Genomic DNA, 17724 nt, shown 5'->3' on the forward strand with positions numbered 1-17724 from the left:
TGTAATCGGTACTGGATCACTGATCAGGTTGCACTCACCTGAAATGATCCCCCATGTTATAAGGCCAATATTGTACACCTGTTTGTTCTCATGCAATGGCACGATTAGATAAAAATGATCTGAATAGGTTTAAGTTAAACCAAATCAAACATATTTTTACATGAATGCAAAACAGTGAATACAATCAAACAAAATAATTGTGATTATAAATTATCTTTATCAATGAAACATTTCTGGATCATGAATATCATGAGATTTTCATTGCTTTCTCTAATGTTGGCATGTCAATAAAATGTCAATCTGTGATGATGTTTTTATTTATTTTGCATGTTTGATAGTAAATTATGCATATATATTTTACGTTGACATTTACTTTTGTGAACCTGGACCACAAGACCAATCATTAGTTGCCAGGTATATTTGTAGCAATAGGCAACAATACGTTTTAGGGGGTCAAAAAAAATATATGCCAAAAATCATTAGGATATTAAAGGTGCAGTGTGTAAATTTTAGAGGCATCTAGTGGTGAAGTTGCAAATTGCAACCAGCGGCTCAGCCCACTGCTCAGCCCTCGCTTTTAAAACGCATAAAGAAGCTACGATAGCCACCACCAGACAAACATTTAATCGTCAGAGACAACTTAGTAAAAACGTTTGTCCGTTAAGGGCTTCTGTAGAAACACGGTGGCACAAAATGGCGACCTACATGTAAGGGGACCCTCGGTGTATGTATATAAAAACGTCTCATTCTAAGGTTATAAAAACATAACGGTTTATTATAAAAGGTCTTTATACACCCCTGATAATATAGTTTTATATATTATTTTGCATTTCTTTCAAGAGATCCTTCAAAAAATTACACACTGCATCTTCAAGTAACGATAAGTTTCATGTAGATATTTTATAAATTCCATCTAAATCTATTAAGTATGTATTTATCATTATTAATATATGTGTTGCTAAGGACTTCATCCTGACCATTTTAACTCATTCCCCGCCAGCCATTTTTTGAAAAGTTGCCTGCCAGCATTTTTTGTGATTTTCACAAAGTTTCAAAAAATGCCTTCCAAAAATACGATAAAGGCGATTTTCTCAATATTCGTTTTCTCAAATTCCAGATTTTCAAATAGTTCTCTACCAAATATTGTCCAATCCTAACAAACCATACATCAATGAAAAGTCACATTTATGCATTTGGCAGATGCTTTAATCCAAAGCGACTTGGATGCAGTGCACTCAATCATTTTTATTGGTTTGTTTGTCTACTGGGATCGAACCCATGACCTTTGCTCTACCAACTAAGCCACAGGAACATTTAAAAAAAAAAATGTGCAACAAAGTAAAGGTTTATATTGGCTTAGAGTTTCTTACAGATAAGCATACTGAGAGGAAATTCGATCAACAGTGCCGGGTGTATCAGGACAAACCGTGTGCACAGAAGATTTTCATGAGAAACCACAAATACACACATTCCCTTTAAAATATGCACAGCAAATGCACTTACTGTACTCGCACACATTACACACACACATACACGCACACACACACACACACACACACACACACACACACACACACACACACACACACACACACACACACACACACACACACACACACACATTAGCAGTTCTGGAGTCATCATGAAACCTACCAGGCGTATCAGATGCATTGTTGGCCAGAAAGACATTTATCTTACACTGGTCTTTTAATTACTTTTCTCCCTAAAGCCCCTGTGTGCTTGTGTCTACAGTAATAATCATACCTGTGCAAATAAACCCTGACAACCAACGTATCACGAGGGCCAATGGAAAAAGACAAGCTGCTGTCAATATCAGCTTGATCGCTGCCAAGCAACGCTCCATTAAGAGAGGAAAAGAGGAAACCAATAAAGTGTCTGAATGAACCTGCAGGTTAGCTAAAACATCACACTTAAGACTGATACTGTATGAAATATACAGCTGATACCTTACAGAAGATTTATAGTTAAAATATACTCCTGAAGGGATATTTTAGTAAACAATGAAAATAATATAAATGCAGTTAGAAATGACAGATTCAATAACAAAGAACATACAAGGTATTTTCAATGAAGTATTTGTTGCAGAGGTCAGTTTAGCCACTAGTTAACTAGCTGTAAGTTAACTTCGGGAGTTCGGGCCAGGTGTATAACCGTAGTAACTAATGAAACAATCTATAGATCAGGGGTTCCCAAACTTTTTTTCCTGCGCACCCCCTTCTATGTCCCAAACGGGTTGGCGCAACCCCAATCCCCATTTTAAAAAAAATCAAAAAAAGCTTTATTTTCTCACCATAAATACTCATGTTTAATCATGCGCAAATAACCAAGGGCCGGTTGCACTAGCCGGACGTTAAGAAGTTGGGTGTAATAGTCCTACGTCGGGCTTAGCTACGTCCAACATTGTGAAAAATATTTACGCCTATTGCACCATCTGAAACTACGCTCTGCAGAGATGATGCGCGCCCCCGTGTATGTGTTTAACCACTGTGATATTTAGACGCCATTCGAGTTTACTATGGTAAAAAATGTACACTTACTGCCGTCAGCTAATAGATGACATATGAGAGGTTTCCTCATGTTTACCAGTGCGTCACGTGCAGACCCATCAAACACATTAACAAAAGCCTTTACTGTTCGCACAAAAGGTGTATAATAGTTTGCAGATTCATTATAACAGCTCAAGTTTCAAACAAAATTAAATGAAAGCTTTTAATAAGTTCTCTACAGTAAGTATTTATGTATTTTATTATATAATTCATTGGCGGTCTCTTTACCATGCATGAAAACACATTGCTCGCGTATCCTGTGCCCATGTCTCGTCACATTTCATTATTTCTATTTTTGCCATAAAAAAGTCTCTCTCTCTTGGTCCCTCTCCTCCTTCGTGACTAACAACTTTATCATAAGACGTCCCACATGACAGTTTCCCCGATTTCAGTCAGTAAAGCATATTTATAATATATATGGAATGAATGAAACGAGTTGGCACGCATATAGCGGCTGCAGTGCATAACAGAAGAGCAGTGCGTAGAAAAAGACATCAGCTGTCTTCTACGTTTCTATCAAAAACTAATAAATGATAGTTTTTTATTTAAAATAAAAGCGATTACAAAGGAAATGTTTACTGTTCATTTATTTATTTATTTATTGTATGGAAAAATCCCACTTAAAGAAACAGACCGCCATTACATTTTTCCTCTCGCGCACCCCCTGGTGGCAGCTCGCGTACCCCTGGGGGTGCGCGTACCACACTTTGGGAATCCCTGCTATAGATGGTATGCAACTACGTCACTTTTCCAGTTTCCACGTGACCACTCCGGAGCTCACCCTGTTGAGTGGCAAACATTCAACAAAATGGCTGGTTTTCATAGCGGCTGCTGCAAAAACGCCAGTAAAACTGAATATTATCTGCTTAAATTGAATTTAGTTGGCCTTAACATTGACCCTAACAACTTGCCAAACAACCAGTAGTCAGTGGACATTGGCATATGGCCAGCCATTGCTTTTCCTGACATATATGTTTGTCTTGCCTAACACGATTAAACCATCCCACCTTTATAGAACACAAGGCTCATCATTATGGATGTTTTTTATTTTTTATAGGATTTTTTTATCCCAAAATTTTACATACTTGACAAATGGCTGCTACTGATTTACTTCTCATTTGAGTGTTTTTTTGCAGTCTGAAAAAAGACCTCTCCAAATTTTTGTTGAATCTGTTAGCACAGTTGATCACACAACTACTTTTCACATTTTATATGCGTTTTTAACGCTATACTAATGCTGTCGCTCAGATTTTTTGTCACTCAGTGGGCGTAACCGCAGTCACTTTCGTCGAAGGTGACATCACGCGCACCCCTCTATAGCCATTTGCTCATAATAATAATAATAATAATAATAATAAAGTAATCTGACCATTATTTTGATGATTAATTGAGCAAACTGTTTTTATTTACCATTAAAATGCAAACACATGTAGAATTTAAAAATCATTATTTTTGTAGCAATGTTTTTATTATTTTGTGGATAACTTCATTTCTTAACCTGCAGTGCGATTGACACATGTCACTGGACAAAATTTCCAATAAATATTTAATCTCGCCAAACTGTGTATAATTTGAAAGGTTCGGTCACTCAATATTTAATACTTGGAAAACTTGGGACTTTTAACGGCAATCCATATTTTTCGCTATTATTCACTAGGTGGTGCTCTTCCTCAACTTATATAACAATAAAGCATCCACGGTTTTAAAAACAGTTCAAACTCTGTGTATGTTTTGATCATCGCTCTGAATCTGATCTCCAACAAAAGTCCTCTATAAAAATGCAATTAATTCATCTTTTAAATCAAAATTTTGTCTTTTTTAAGAAGCCTACCTAAATGATAAAAAGATAACAAATGAAGGTAGGATGAAATTGTTTTTTTTTTAAGCAGAGGGTCTGTTCTTTCATTTGTATGTTTATATATTTAAAGAAGAAAGGCATTTTCTGGAAGGCATTAAACTTTTGTGAAAATCATAAAAATGCTGGCGCTGGCTGGCGGGGAAAGAGTTAATAATATTTTATTTCTTAAATTCTTAAGAATTCTGGGTTCTAACTTTTTTTAAAGAATTTAAAAATTGTTTTTTAAAAGGTCATAGCATCATACAAGCCTGTCTGAACTAGCTGAAAATAATCACCGATCTGAAACCATATGTCAGGGTCTGAGGTCTCCCCTCTCACATCAAACATCACAGAGGAGTTAAAGAGATGTGTGTGTGAAAAAGAGAGCGAGAGAGACCCTGTTAAAGAGCTGATGACTATCTGGGAAACCCATCTTTGGTTTCCCCCTTCACAAAAGTCAGAGGGCTTTCACCTGCCAGGTCACTAACTGCATGACTAGCTCACTGATTAATTTATACCTTCATAAAGGTGACACAAGAACAGAAAGACCTTTTAGATATTATTACACCTTGCCAACGCTTATGAAATGGCAATCAAACGTTCCCCTGGTTTTAAAAGACGAGCTAATGAACGCACGCAAAAGCGTAGCTGCTCGTATGAAACGTTTCAAGCCGATGCACAAAAACAAAACAAGCCATGCGTTTACAAAGGAGAGGGTGCTAAAATAAAAAGTGAAATATTAACCAGCGGCAAAGATCAGCCAGGGTGTATGCAACAGCCTGCTAATGCACCGGCATGAAATCAATTAGCAATATGGTGTTATTTAAATGAGCACAAATAATGGCACTGTAGTCGGGGTGACAGTCCAAGTCATTCGGGTGGATGGAGTTACCAATTAACCACCAGGTGAGGATTATCAGCAAAGAGTGGTGAATATTGAAATCTATCCAGCTGATTAAAACACATCAGTGGTTGTAATTTGTCATAAAGGAGGGGATTGGGTGGGTTTGGTTGTGGCTCCTCCGTAAAAAATTCACAAATAGCACTGTATGAACTTACTGAAGTATTATGAAAACAGCTTTCGTGGATCTCATAGACCTGGTAAAAAAAGCTAAATCTGGCTTTTCACCAAGGCTGAAATAACCATGGACCACAAGCCTTACTGGGCGTTTACACCAGACACGGCAAGCGTGAGTGATTTACATGTTAAGTTAAAGGGACATTCCACTTTTTTGAAAATATGCTCATTTTCCAGCTTCCCGAGAGTTAAACATTAGATTTTTTTGCGAGATGCTATTGGTCTAATCAAATTCAATGGATTGTGCTAAGCTATGCTAAAAGTGCTAGCACCTAGGGTGGCCATTTGTGCCAGTTCCGCCGGACACGTCCCGAACATGTTTTCGGGTTCGTTCTCCGGAAGTCGCGTTGGTCGACCGCATATACGTCATCGAGGTTCTCACATTTCAGTTAAAACACATTAGAAAATTAAGAATTTTACATTTACATTTTGTCATTTAGCAGACGCTTTTGTCCAAAGCGACTTACAAGTGAGGTAAAGAATAGAAGCAATTATGGCAACATAAGAACAGCAATACATAAGTGCACTGGAAATAGTCTCATTTTTTATTTTAAGACATACTATCATTGTAGTTTCATTCTTACCTTGAAATGTAACGGTTGCATTTTTAAATTAAACCCGAAATATTATGCCTTGATGACGTATGCGGTCGACCAACGCGACTTCCGGAGAACAAACCCGAAAACATGTTCGGGACGTGTCCGGCGGAACTGGCATGAATGGCCACCCTACTAGCACCAGACCCGGAAATCAGCTGAATGGAATCCAAAACGGTAAGAATCAAATGTTTAACTCTAGGGGAGATGGAAAATTACCATATTTTCAAAAAAAGTGGAATGTCCCTTTAATGCAAAGACACGAATAAGCATCCTGCGGTGTGGTACGCGTGAATGGTGTGGCGTGGAAGGCTCATTCCATGTGATTTGAAAATTCTGAACTTTGGCGGATATTCAAGGTGCGTTGACCAATCAAGAGCTTGCTCTAGTAGTGATGTGATTACAGGAAGTGAGCCGAGGCAGAAGAAGCACGTCCCATGATGCGGATTTCTGCGTGAATGTCTCGAATAAATACAATTTCACGCGCGGCTTTCACACGCGAATGAAGCAAGTAAACTCAAAATGTTCAAGCATCCAACTACGCGCAAATAGCGCATTTTTTCTGCCTCTTCCGTGTGCCTGGTGTAAACGCACCATAAGCTGGTCAGGTGGGAATATCAGATGACCCACCAGATAAAACCAGCTGAACACCAGCTTCACCAACTTTGCCATGCAGGGGAGACCAGCTTAAACCAGCTACTTCCAGCTAAGACCAGCTAACTTTGTAGCTAAAACCCTCTAAAACCAGCCTGCTAACAGCTACTGTAAAACCACCCAGACCAGCTAAAGCCAGCCAATAAGGTTCTAGCTGTTTTTGTCTGTGATGAAGTTTCATAATGAGCGCGTGTTTGACTTTTGTCAGGTAATCCGGAGTATAAGTCGCATCAGTCAAAAAATGCGTCATGAAGAGGAAAAAACATTTATAAGTCGCACTGGACTATAAGTCGCATTTATTTAGAAAATTATTAATCTGTTTGGGGGCATTTTGTTTGTTAAGTCTTTATCCGTTGTCTTTAAGTTAATGCTTTTTTTCAGGGGTAGGCTACAGGAACAACTTATAGGCCCTCTCGTGGCTGTAGACGGTAATGTTTTCTTTTGGTTTGTGTTAGTCAGTGTGAATTTATTTTGACATATAAGTTGCACCTGACTATAAGTCACAGGACCAGCGAAATTATGAATTATTTTTTTACTTATAGTCCGGAAAATATGGTACATGTTGTTTGGTTTTATCTAAAGGCAAATGCTATGTCCTTTTAATGTTTGACAAAAGACACTGCCATAACAATCCGCATTTTTTGAACATGCTTGGTTGAAAATTTCTTACCATAAAAGCGTACAAACAGTCAATAAACAGTAGCCAAAAATGCTGCTCCACATGTCTAAAACGGAGATGCTACCTGGCAGTAGGGCTGGGATAAACGATTATTTTTTTAACGATTAATCTAGCGATTCTTTTTTCGATGCATCGATTAATCTAACGATTCATTTTGTCAGTCCGATTCGACTTCGATTCGATTCTCGATTATCTCCCCATTAATTAACTAATAGCAAGTTATACATGTTGATTTACATATCTGAATGTAAACATTTCAATATATCTTTATTGCTCTTAAAATTTCAAAATAAAAAAAAGACTATACAAGTGCAAAATAATGCATTCTTAGACAGAGGTAGCATTCAATAAAGCATTTGCAGTGCATACTGTGCAGTTAAGTAACCGTATAAAAATCTCAAGTTCAAATGACTTTATTTTGCATGCATTTATGAGCAAAACCTCTTCAATGTGCCTTTTGATGGTCTGTGTAATTTTTATAACTAGATTTGTTTAATCCACATTGTTTTCATGCTGTTCTAGTCCATTTAATGACAGATAAGATAGACTTATTATAGACTTAAGAAGCACATATATTATTAAATCTCTTTCTCTTAAGTTTATTAAGATAGATGAGGACTCATTTACTGCTGGACAGAGAGTGAATGAAAGCGCAGTCTTCTGGCAACAGTGACATATTTCATTGCTTTCTGTTAAATTGCTCAAATGACTGTTTAAAACACACTTGGCATCACATTCATGATTTTATGGTAAAATGACACGTTTTCGCGTAAATCCACGAGCATTTAAACCATAAACAAAGCACTTTCACTTTAATTGAGCGTGAGCAGCGCAGCAGAACCACGCAGAAACGATTGCAGCACTGTTGCTACAGAGCCGCCCAAGTATTTGCAGCTGGCTCCGACCTCCGTTTATATCCGTTTCGAGCCGCGAGCTCGCGCTGCTCATGCGGCGGGGTGCATGCTTGTTAACATGGGCGCTGAAAAAACCACGCGCCGCGCGGCCGCAGGCACTGCTCACCCTTGCTGTGTGAAACCGGCGTGGACTGAAGCCACTCGCGTTGCTACTACTGCGCCGCCTTTTGGGTCTGACGAATCGACGCGCATATTTTGCGTCGACGTATTTTTTGCGTCGACGTCGTCGATTACGTCGACGCGTTGTCCCAGCCCTACCTGGCAGGCCAAATGGCTTAGATTGTTTTTGTGTTTTGACCTGGCAGGATTATTCCCAATGGAGAACAGGATGAGCTCCGTCTTAAAAAACTGACTCACTCTAAGTAGACAAAAAAAGGAAAACAAAATTATAGAGAAAATAAAGAAGAGAGAGAGGCTACTGACTGCATAGCAGTTACATGAAGCCCAGTGATCAAGGTGTCAGATTTACCCGATTATGCAACACTTTAGAGGAGAGAGTGCCATATGATCCCTCCATATTATTAATTCGACCATTGTGAAAGAAGTAGTCAGCCATGTTTTAAGATAACAGAGAGTTTGGTTCTCCACAGCACCACATATAAAGTACTGCAGAGTGTATGTAGCCTATATTACAGATCTCTAAACGCCCGTGGACAGATGTTTTGTCTTTGTGTGCCGTCTCTCAATCATGTGCACTTTAGTGTTTGCCCGTAACCCATAGAGATGCACGCGTGTGGATGCTGGTGATAAAGCATGCATGAATGCAAACCTGTGCACATGCATGGGTGTGTGTCTCCCCTCTCTTTATCATACGGCCCCTGGTGACACGCTAGTTGTCATGGCTACAGTGAGTGAGGTGGGTGTGGACCAATTCACAGACACCTGTTGCTATTAGCCTAATGGAGAGAGGGGGGCTGTAGGGGCCTCAGAGGGGTAAGACACACACACATAAATAGGCAGGGCTGTAACTCACGGAGTAATGCTGTCACACACACATTGCAGGCAGTATATCATTGACAGATGGCTATCCTGCTGCTCTGTCTAGGGTTTGGTGAGAACAGACCCTCAATGATAACAAGAAGAGGAGATGATGTATATTTTTATACTATATGTCCTGGAAGACTTTCTTGATCCAGTAAGCTCTGATCTGATTGGCTGATTTTACTCAACTACACCAAGGGCACTCATTTGAAAGGAAAACACCACCGTTTTTCAATATTTTACTATGTTCTTACCTCAACTTAGACAAATTAATACATCCCTTTTTTTTTCAATGTGTGCACTTTTAATCTTTGTACAACGCCTCGTGAATGTGTTAGCATTTAGCCTAGCCCCATTCAGCCGTGTTCATTGATTAGTGAGAGAGCCAGCCGTGTTCATTGACTGATCAGCTCCTCTCAAACCTTGTTTATAAATCATCATTTTGCATTATGCATATTTTTTGACATTTCTAGAAGTGTAAAAATGAAACATGATAATATTGATAATTGTGGTGATTTTGGTCACTATAACATACCATTTCATCTCTAATATTTAACAATAAATAATATAATATAGGGATGCTTAACGATTAATCGTGATTAATCGTTAGCAGAATATTTTTTTTTACATCATATATGTGTGTGAACTGTGTATAATAACTTTGTATAAATAAATGTACACACATGCATGTATATGTTTTAGAAATGTTTACATGTGTATATAGCCTACATTTGTATATTAATGTATAATTTATATTATATATAAATACTTAATATATACATTATTTTTTCTTAAAATTATACATGAATGTGTTTATATTTATATATATATACATATTTATTATACACAGTTTACACACATATGTGATGTAAACAAAAACTTTTATTCTGCTAATGATTAATCGCGATTAATTGTTTAGCATCCCAAATATAATATTCACTGTGAGTGAACCAAGGTTACCTCATGAGACACTGCTATGGTGCACCTTCACATTGCATTCAATATTTGATATATGCACGCTCTCACACACGCACACATGCGTGTCATATGTCTGGCACACCTTTAATGGTCCCTGATGACTTTGGTCACAGCTCTGCAGGTGTGATGTCACATTATAGTAGGTTGATCAGTTTCACACCTTACACATCACTCTCCTCATATCTTACACCAATGATACTTAGTTAAGACAAGACTGAAATAACTTTAGACTATGAATGCATCTCACGAGTACTCAACTGGTAGAGCATTGCATTCACAAGGTTTGAGCTCCAGGGAACACACAAACTAATAAAACAGTATGCAATATAATATAGCTTGAATGCACTGTAAGTTGCTTTGGATAAAAGTGTCTGCCATATGCATAAATGACTGAGGCTACGTTTACACGGAAGCGATCTAAAAAGAAAACGCAAAAGTGGTGTTGCGTTTTCACTTTTTATTCCACGTTTATACAAGCGTTTTGAGGGGGAAATCTGGTGACGCAAAAGTGTGTGATATTTCATGTAGTATGCACTCCAGGCGGCTAGGTGGCAATGTGAAGCACTGACACACAACAACACCAAGTCCGCACACCTCCATACAACCTTCTTCCTTGTTCTCCCAGGTCTCGTCCAAAGCCGTCTAGTTTGCCTCCGACGAATTGGCGCATCAACAATTTGATGGAGGTAATTAATGCGCCTTCTCTGATCAGTAATACTAGCCGTGAATATTTTGTACAACTGCTAAAAAAAAACTCTTGTATATTTATCAGAGCTGCTATGGCAACTTGAAGGTCCAACGTATGGAAATAATCCGACATGTTAGTTGTTATTTTCCTGAACTGGCGCATGCCTGCGATGTAAATGCATACACGACAAGAGCCATCGTGAGCAGACTTTTGCGTTTTTACCCTTTAGACAGGAACCCATGATTTACTCACCCGAAGCCGTCCGAGATGCATATGTCCATAATTTTTCAGACAAACACATTTTCAGTTAGTTTAGAAAACGTTTTAGATCTTTCAGTTAATCAAACGTAAAGTTACCCTCGTCCTCGTCCTTCAAGTCCAAAAAATGTGCATCCATCCTTCACAAAATAAATCCAAACGGCTCCACGATGATAAACAAAGGCCTTTTTTGGGTAATCCACTGCGTTTTGTTGTAGAAATATCCACATTTAAAACTTTATAAATGAAAATAACTACCATCCGGTAGCGTCGCCATCTTAGTCGCGTCCGCATTCAACATGAGGGTGTACGCAGTTTACGGAGGTTTCTCTGCTGCTGCTCTGTGCCCCCGCCCTCCGTATTTGTCATACGTCACTAAGAAAAGTACAGAGGAGTACTGAAGTACTGAATACAGAGGAGTTTAAGATGGCAGCGTTATCGGAAGCCAGTTATTTTCGTTTATAAAGTTTTAAATATGGATATTTCTACAACAACACCGCACGGATTACCCTCAGAAGGTCTTTGTTTATCATTCTGGAGCCGTTTGGATTTCTTTGGGGAAGGATGGGTGTGAATTTTTTTGGAATTGAAGGACGTGGACCCCGTAACTTTACTGTTTAGCAGATGAAATATGTAAGACATTTTCTAAAATAACTGAAAATGTGTTCGTCTGAAAAATTATGGACATATGCATCTCGGACGGCTTTGGGGTGAGTAAATCATGGGTTTAATATCATTTTTGGCTAAACTATCCCTTTAAGATTTCCACTCTGGAGTGTGGTTTCACCTTTTTGTGTTTTTAAGCTCCAAAAACGCAGTTGCCGTGTAAACGAAAGGCACATCCAATAAAATATAATATTTTAATGCAGTTCTTATGTAAACAGGCCCTGAATTCATTACTTTCGTACTATTGGTTACATGGTACAGGTCGTAGACTTGCCTACAACTCAATGAAATTTGCATGAGCGTCACTGTTCACTTTCTACATTGTTCCCAGTGGAGGGAAAGAAATTATTTTGTCAGTGTGATAAGGAAATGGTATGGTTGACCCTCGTTTGCCTGTAGAAAAGCAGTCTTTTGTTTTGTTCTCACAGGCTGAATGATCAATTATCTCGTAACCTTCATCTAGAAACGCCACGGGCTAAGCATAGGTTTCCACATGACGCTGTTTTCTGTAGATAGCGCTGGCGATTCATAAAGCCGCGCGCTCAGACCGCATCCATGACGTCTACAGACCTCCGTTAAACAAAAGATCCAAACGTCAAAAAAACAAACCATGCAGCTCTGAGTCTTGAAAAGGCTATGACCTTTGAGTGGGTCTTTCAAAGCCAAGAGCCATCCTTTCAGAAGGTGAAAGCTATCTGATGGGCCAGCCACCCCTTCATTTCACTCTTTCATTTCACCATCCCTTCTTTCCTTCTCCGACACGGTACCCCAACAATGGCATCTCCTCTTACAAGGTCCTTGAGTGCCTCCTCTGTTTTATTGCTGCCAACCTGATACATGGTGCCTAATGGTGCTTGTTCCTTTTTTGGTTTTAACGTAATCCATCTGTGGTTCACAGAGAGGTAGACTGCCCAAGACTACGCAAGGTCGTAAACACCTTGCACCTGAATGTGCATACTTCCCTGCTACACAGTATGCAAGTAGAATAATGTCTACCTACAGAAGTACTTCAAAGGAAATATTGGAGACTGAAATGAAGACGTGTTTTATGTCTTGGCTTAGACCATGTGCTTGCACTTACATTGTCACTGGTCTGAGTACTGTTCCCTGGCAACTTACTAAAAACACTTCATAAGTCCAGATAAACAATCCTAACCACTCTTATAACTTTAAAACCTTAATAGCAGGTGCGTTACTGAACAAGATTTCAAAAAAACAAGCTGCTATATGATTTAACACTAGTTGTGGTGTCAACAGCTGATTCACGCACCAATGCATCAGGTCACAAAGAGGCGGAAAACATTACCGAATAAACAGGCCCGGACAAGCCCTGCAATGAGCAGGGGAGTCACCGATATAATCCAAGCAAAGATAAAATTAAATTGGGAGTGATCATTTAACCATACTGTATCTGCAAACCAGTAAAACCTTGTTGGTACACAGATAACCAAAGAGATAACAGGGCAATATTTTTAGATTCTTGAGCTGATCTCCAAGCTCTTCTTAACAATGAACTTTAAAGGAGGTTAAACACAACCAGACCCAAACTCTCATGTACGGCCCGTGCTAATGCATCGTATTTGCCTGAGATAACCCTGGCATTTATACAACTTTACAGCTGGGATAAGAGGCATCCACCCAGAAAAGAACAAGTTCAGATGTCACTTTCAGGTCAAGACATTGCAAAACAATATGGGACAATGACTGACGGCTGAGACCACATCACAGAGATTTGCACCCCAAGGCCTAGACAGTTTAAGTGTATTGTCAACAAACTTTTGTACAGAGTGCAGTAAAAGTAAAACAAAACATTGAAGCCTGTACTAACACCAGAGGAGGCAAACAACAATTTGACCCAAAACTGTATGACTGGAATTCATTCTCTTTATTTGTCTAAGCCGAACATTTCATTTATTAATAAATACAATCACAGCATTATGGATGTGACATTTTTTGTCAAAAATGTAAATATAATTTTCCAGAATGTATTTATCACCAATATATGAAACCATTTGTTTATATTTTCGTAAACCCCTGATCAAACACCTGCCATGAATCTGCTATGATATTGTATTGATACAGTATTGCCAAACAAAATATAACGATATTCACGTGTAACTATATTTTCTTACACCCCTGTCTATACTCATGTTTTTTAGTTTGGATAAGGGAAATATATGTGTTATGGATGTTACAAAATAAAGACAAAAGTTTTTTTTAGGAATGCTGTGGCTTAAAATACACAAACCAGAAGCAATAATACCCAACAAATGGAGAAGGGATGCCTCTTCAAAGAACAAACAATATTTATTTTATTTAAATTTTCGTGTGTGTATTCATGAGGAAAAACAATGTTACGTATGTGACATTTTCTGTTATGGACGTGAACATTTGGAAGCTGCACTTACCTTACTATGGAAAATAATAAACCTTAAAGGAATAGTCTACTCATTTTCCATATTAAACCATGTTATTACCTTAACTAAGAAGAGTTGATACATCCCTCTATCATCTTAGTGCGTGCACGTAAGCGCTGGGACGCGCTGCGACACTTCAATAGCATTTAGCTTAGCCCAATTCATTCAATGGTACCAAACAGAGATAAAGTTAGAAGTGACCAAACACATCAACGTTTTTCCTATTTGAGACGAGTAGTTATACGAGCAAGTTTGGTGGTACAAAATAAAACGTAGCGCTTTTCTAAGTGGATTTAAAAGAGGAACTATATTGTATGGCGGAATAGCACTTTTGGGAGTACTTCGACTCGCCTGAAAAATCCGCTCCCCTTCTCCCTCTCATAATGGGAGAAGGAGGGTATTACTGCGTTGAGTCGAAGTACTCCCAAAAGTGCTGTTCCGCCATACAATATAGTTCCTCTTTTAAATCCGCTTAGTAAAGCGCTACGTTTTATTTTGTCCCACCAAACTTGCTCGTATAACTACTCGTCTTAAATAGGAAAAACGTTGATGTGTTTGGTCACTTCTAACTTTATCTCTGTTTGGTACCATTGAATGAATGGGGCTAAGCTAAATGCTATCGAAGTGTCGCAGCGCGTCCCAGCGCTTATGTGCACACACTAAGATGATAGAGGGATGTATCAACTCTTCTTAGTTAAGGTAATAACATAGTTTAATATTGAAAATGAGTAGACTATTCCTTTAAAAGGTCATGTTCTTTCTGATCCTATTTTCTAAACCCTTGTTAGTGTGTAATGTTGGTATAATAGCATAAATAATACCTGTAAAATTATAAAGCTCAAAGTTCACTGCCAGGTGATATATTTTCTTTAACAGAATTCCCCTGTCAAAGCCTAAAGTGAATGGCCGGTTTGGACTACAGCCCTTTACTTCCTGCTTTAATGATGTCAGTAAAACAGTTTTTGGACTAAACCCCGCCCACAGGAATACGTCAGTTGCCAGCTAAGCTAACGGCAAGCTTAGCTGCTATCAAATCACAACACACTAAACAAGCTACACAATCAGAACTCATTACGTATTTCTGAAGGAGGGACTTCATAGAACAAGGAAGACATCATACAGTTTTTAGGAAACTGAAAACAGCGGTGTACAGAAGTAAATTGTGTGTAAAATACTGCGTTTTTTTTAACGTGAAACATGAACACGTTATATTGCGCACTTTAAACACAATCAAAGCTTCAAAAACACAAAAAGAAGGGGACCTTTAACTTAACCAGAGACCTCGCATTGGTATTTAAGCCACCAAATATTGACATCTGAGATATCAGTATGGTTAAAAATAGGGGTGCACCGATAGGGTTTTTTTGGGCCGATACGGATACCGATTTAAACAGACAACTTCTGGCCGATACCGATGCCGATATTAAACACTTGTATACAATACTATACAGTTGGTCTATTAGCTAGTTTATTTCTGCATCAAATTATTTTTACTGAACATGGATTGGATCTAATTAACATTCAACTGACCAACATAATAAGAGAGGCACAAATTAAGCTAAAACAAATATTATAAGACAGCATGACAACCTTCAAAGGTGGTTTTTGCAATTCAGCATTTATTTTATTAACAACATTAACTCATTTTTTACATATAATGGATTTCTTTATGCAGTTAATTAATAAACAATCGGCCTTTCTCGTGCTATTGCCGATATGCCGATGGTTTCAAATTCATCAAAAATCGGCCGATAAATATCGGCGGCCGATACATCGGTGCATCACTAGTTAAAAACTTTTGGTAAAAAAAAATTTCATGGCAAGGTTGACATATTGCATTACATGATATGCTTATATGATTTTGATTGATGATATTGTCCTTCATTGTTGTTTCCTATTTGTGCCTTATCATCCTATGCTTTAATCACGTCACTACTAGAGCAAGCTCCTGATTGGTTATTCGAGTCGCAAAAATCCGGCAAAGTTCGGATTTTCAACAAGTGCGATTCCTGCAAATCACACGTTAAACTCCTGAAACTTTCGATTCGCGCCACCTCATTCTTACGTATTGCGCTGCAGAATGTCTAATCGCGTCTTTGCATTGACTTAACATGTAAATCGCTTAATGCTTCATTCGCATCCAGGGTGAACACACCATGAAGCTATAATACAGTACATTTTAAATACAGTTCATGTTTTTTAATTGTTATTGTTATTTTTTATTAGTGAAATATATGAAATTCTTTATAATTTTTTTTTTGATTTTTTTTTATAAATACATAAAATAACTCTTAATTAGTTCCCCAGGGGCCACATACTAATAAAATGTATATTAAAGGAACAGTATGTAAGAAATTTATATCAATTAATTTTAAAATGGCCCTGATAGGTCACTAGACATTAAGAAATCATTTTCATTTCAAATACTTTTATCACCGACAACAGTGGTCTGGGCAGGATATTGTCATTTAAAAAGTGGAGTTGCAGCCCTCAACTGATGTTTATGTTGTCATTTTGTGTATTGGCCACAGTTGTGTGATTGCAGTACCGGTTTTAGCCACAAGTTTTGTGATTGCAATACCAGTTTTGGCCACAATCCTACATACTGTTCCTTTAAATGCACTGTTAGTCGCTTTGGATAAAACCATCTTACAAATTCAAATCTAAACATCTATTAAAAAGAAAGAAACATTTTCAATTCTTACAAATCAAAACAAAAAGGGACTTGAGAGATCTTCACGCTAAGCTGAAAGGGTGCAGCTCCACTATGGATATCAAATTAAATTTAGGCAGTACTGAGTTGTTGTACTTCTATCAGCATGGGTTGACCTGACCTTACCAATGTCCTCTTTGAGAAATCATCACGTTTCCCTTAGAATTTATTAGTTACAGATAGTCTTACATAAAACACAGCAAATCAGAACATGACGGACGCAGCAATTCCTCCAAAGCTGTGCTGTATCATCTTTCTTTGTGAAAGAACACCAAAGCAAAATGTCCTTCCAAAAAACATGCTCATGCCCCCAAACTGCACACAAGCACCTTTCAACAGCAGGACAAACAGGCTTCTGAGCCCACGAGACACGGGAAATGATAAGAAAAACACAAGCACGCTCATTTTGGCTAACAAGTGTGAGACAAACACAAGGCTCATTATAAATGCTCATGCAGGACAGTAGAGAGGTGCTGCTGAGGGACTGGCTTCAGTTCAAGATAATACCAAATAACAGCCCATATAATAAGCCTTCTAAGACCAGGGGAGCTTCAAAACAGCTTTATTGTCTCAGATGGCCATGACTAACATTGTTGAGGGCTCTTATGAGAGTTAAGAAGCTTAATCCAACCCAAGAGCCCCATGTGTTCCTCTTGAATTTCCCTCTCTGACTTCTCTAATGGAGTTCTATTAAAGGG

The 17724-nt window shown here is 38.3% G+C and overlaps 1 protein-coding gene across 1 annotated transcript in view; it reads right to left on the bottom strand.

Moving 5' to 3' along the window:
• kif19 (kinesin family member 19) overlaps positions 1 to 17724 on the bottom strand; it is a 57788-nt gene that overhangs the window by 25972 nt on the left and 14092 nt on the right. The gene's annotated exons all lie outside the window — the stretch shown is intronic.

This window comes from Paramisgurnus dabryanus, chromosome 1 (assembly GCF_030506205.2).
Source record: "Paramisgurnus dabryanus chromosome 1, PD_genome_1.1, whole genome shotgun sequence".
Lineage (NCBI taxonomy): Eukaryota > Metazoa > Chordata > Actinopteri > Cypriniformes > Cobitidae > Paramisgurnus > Paramisgurnus dabryanus.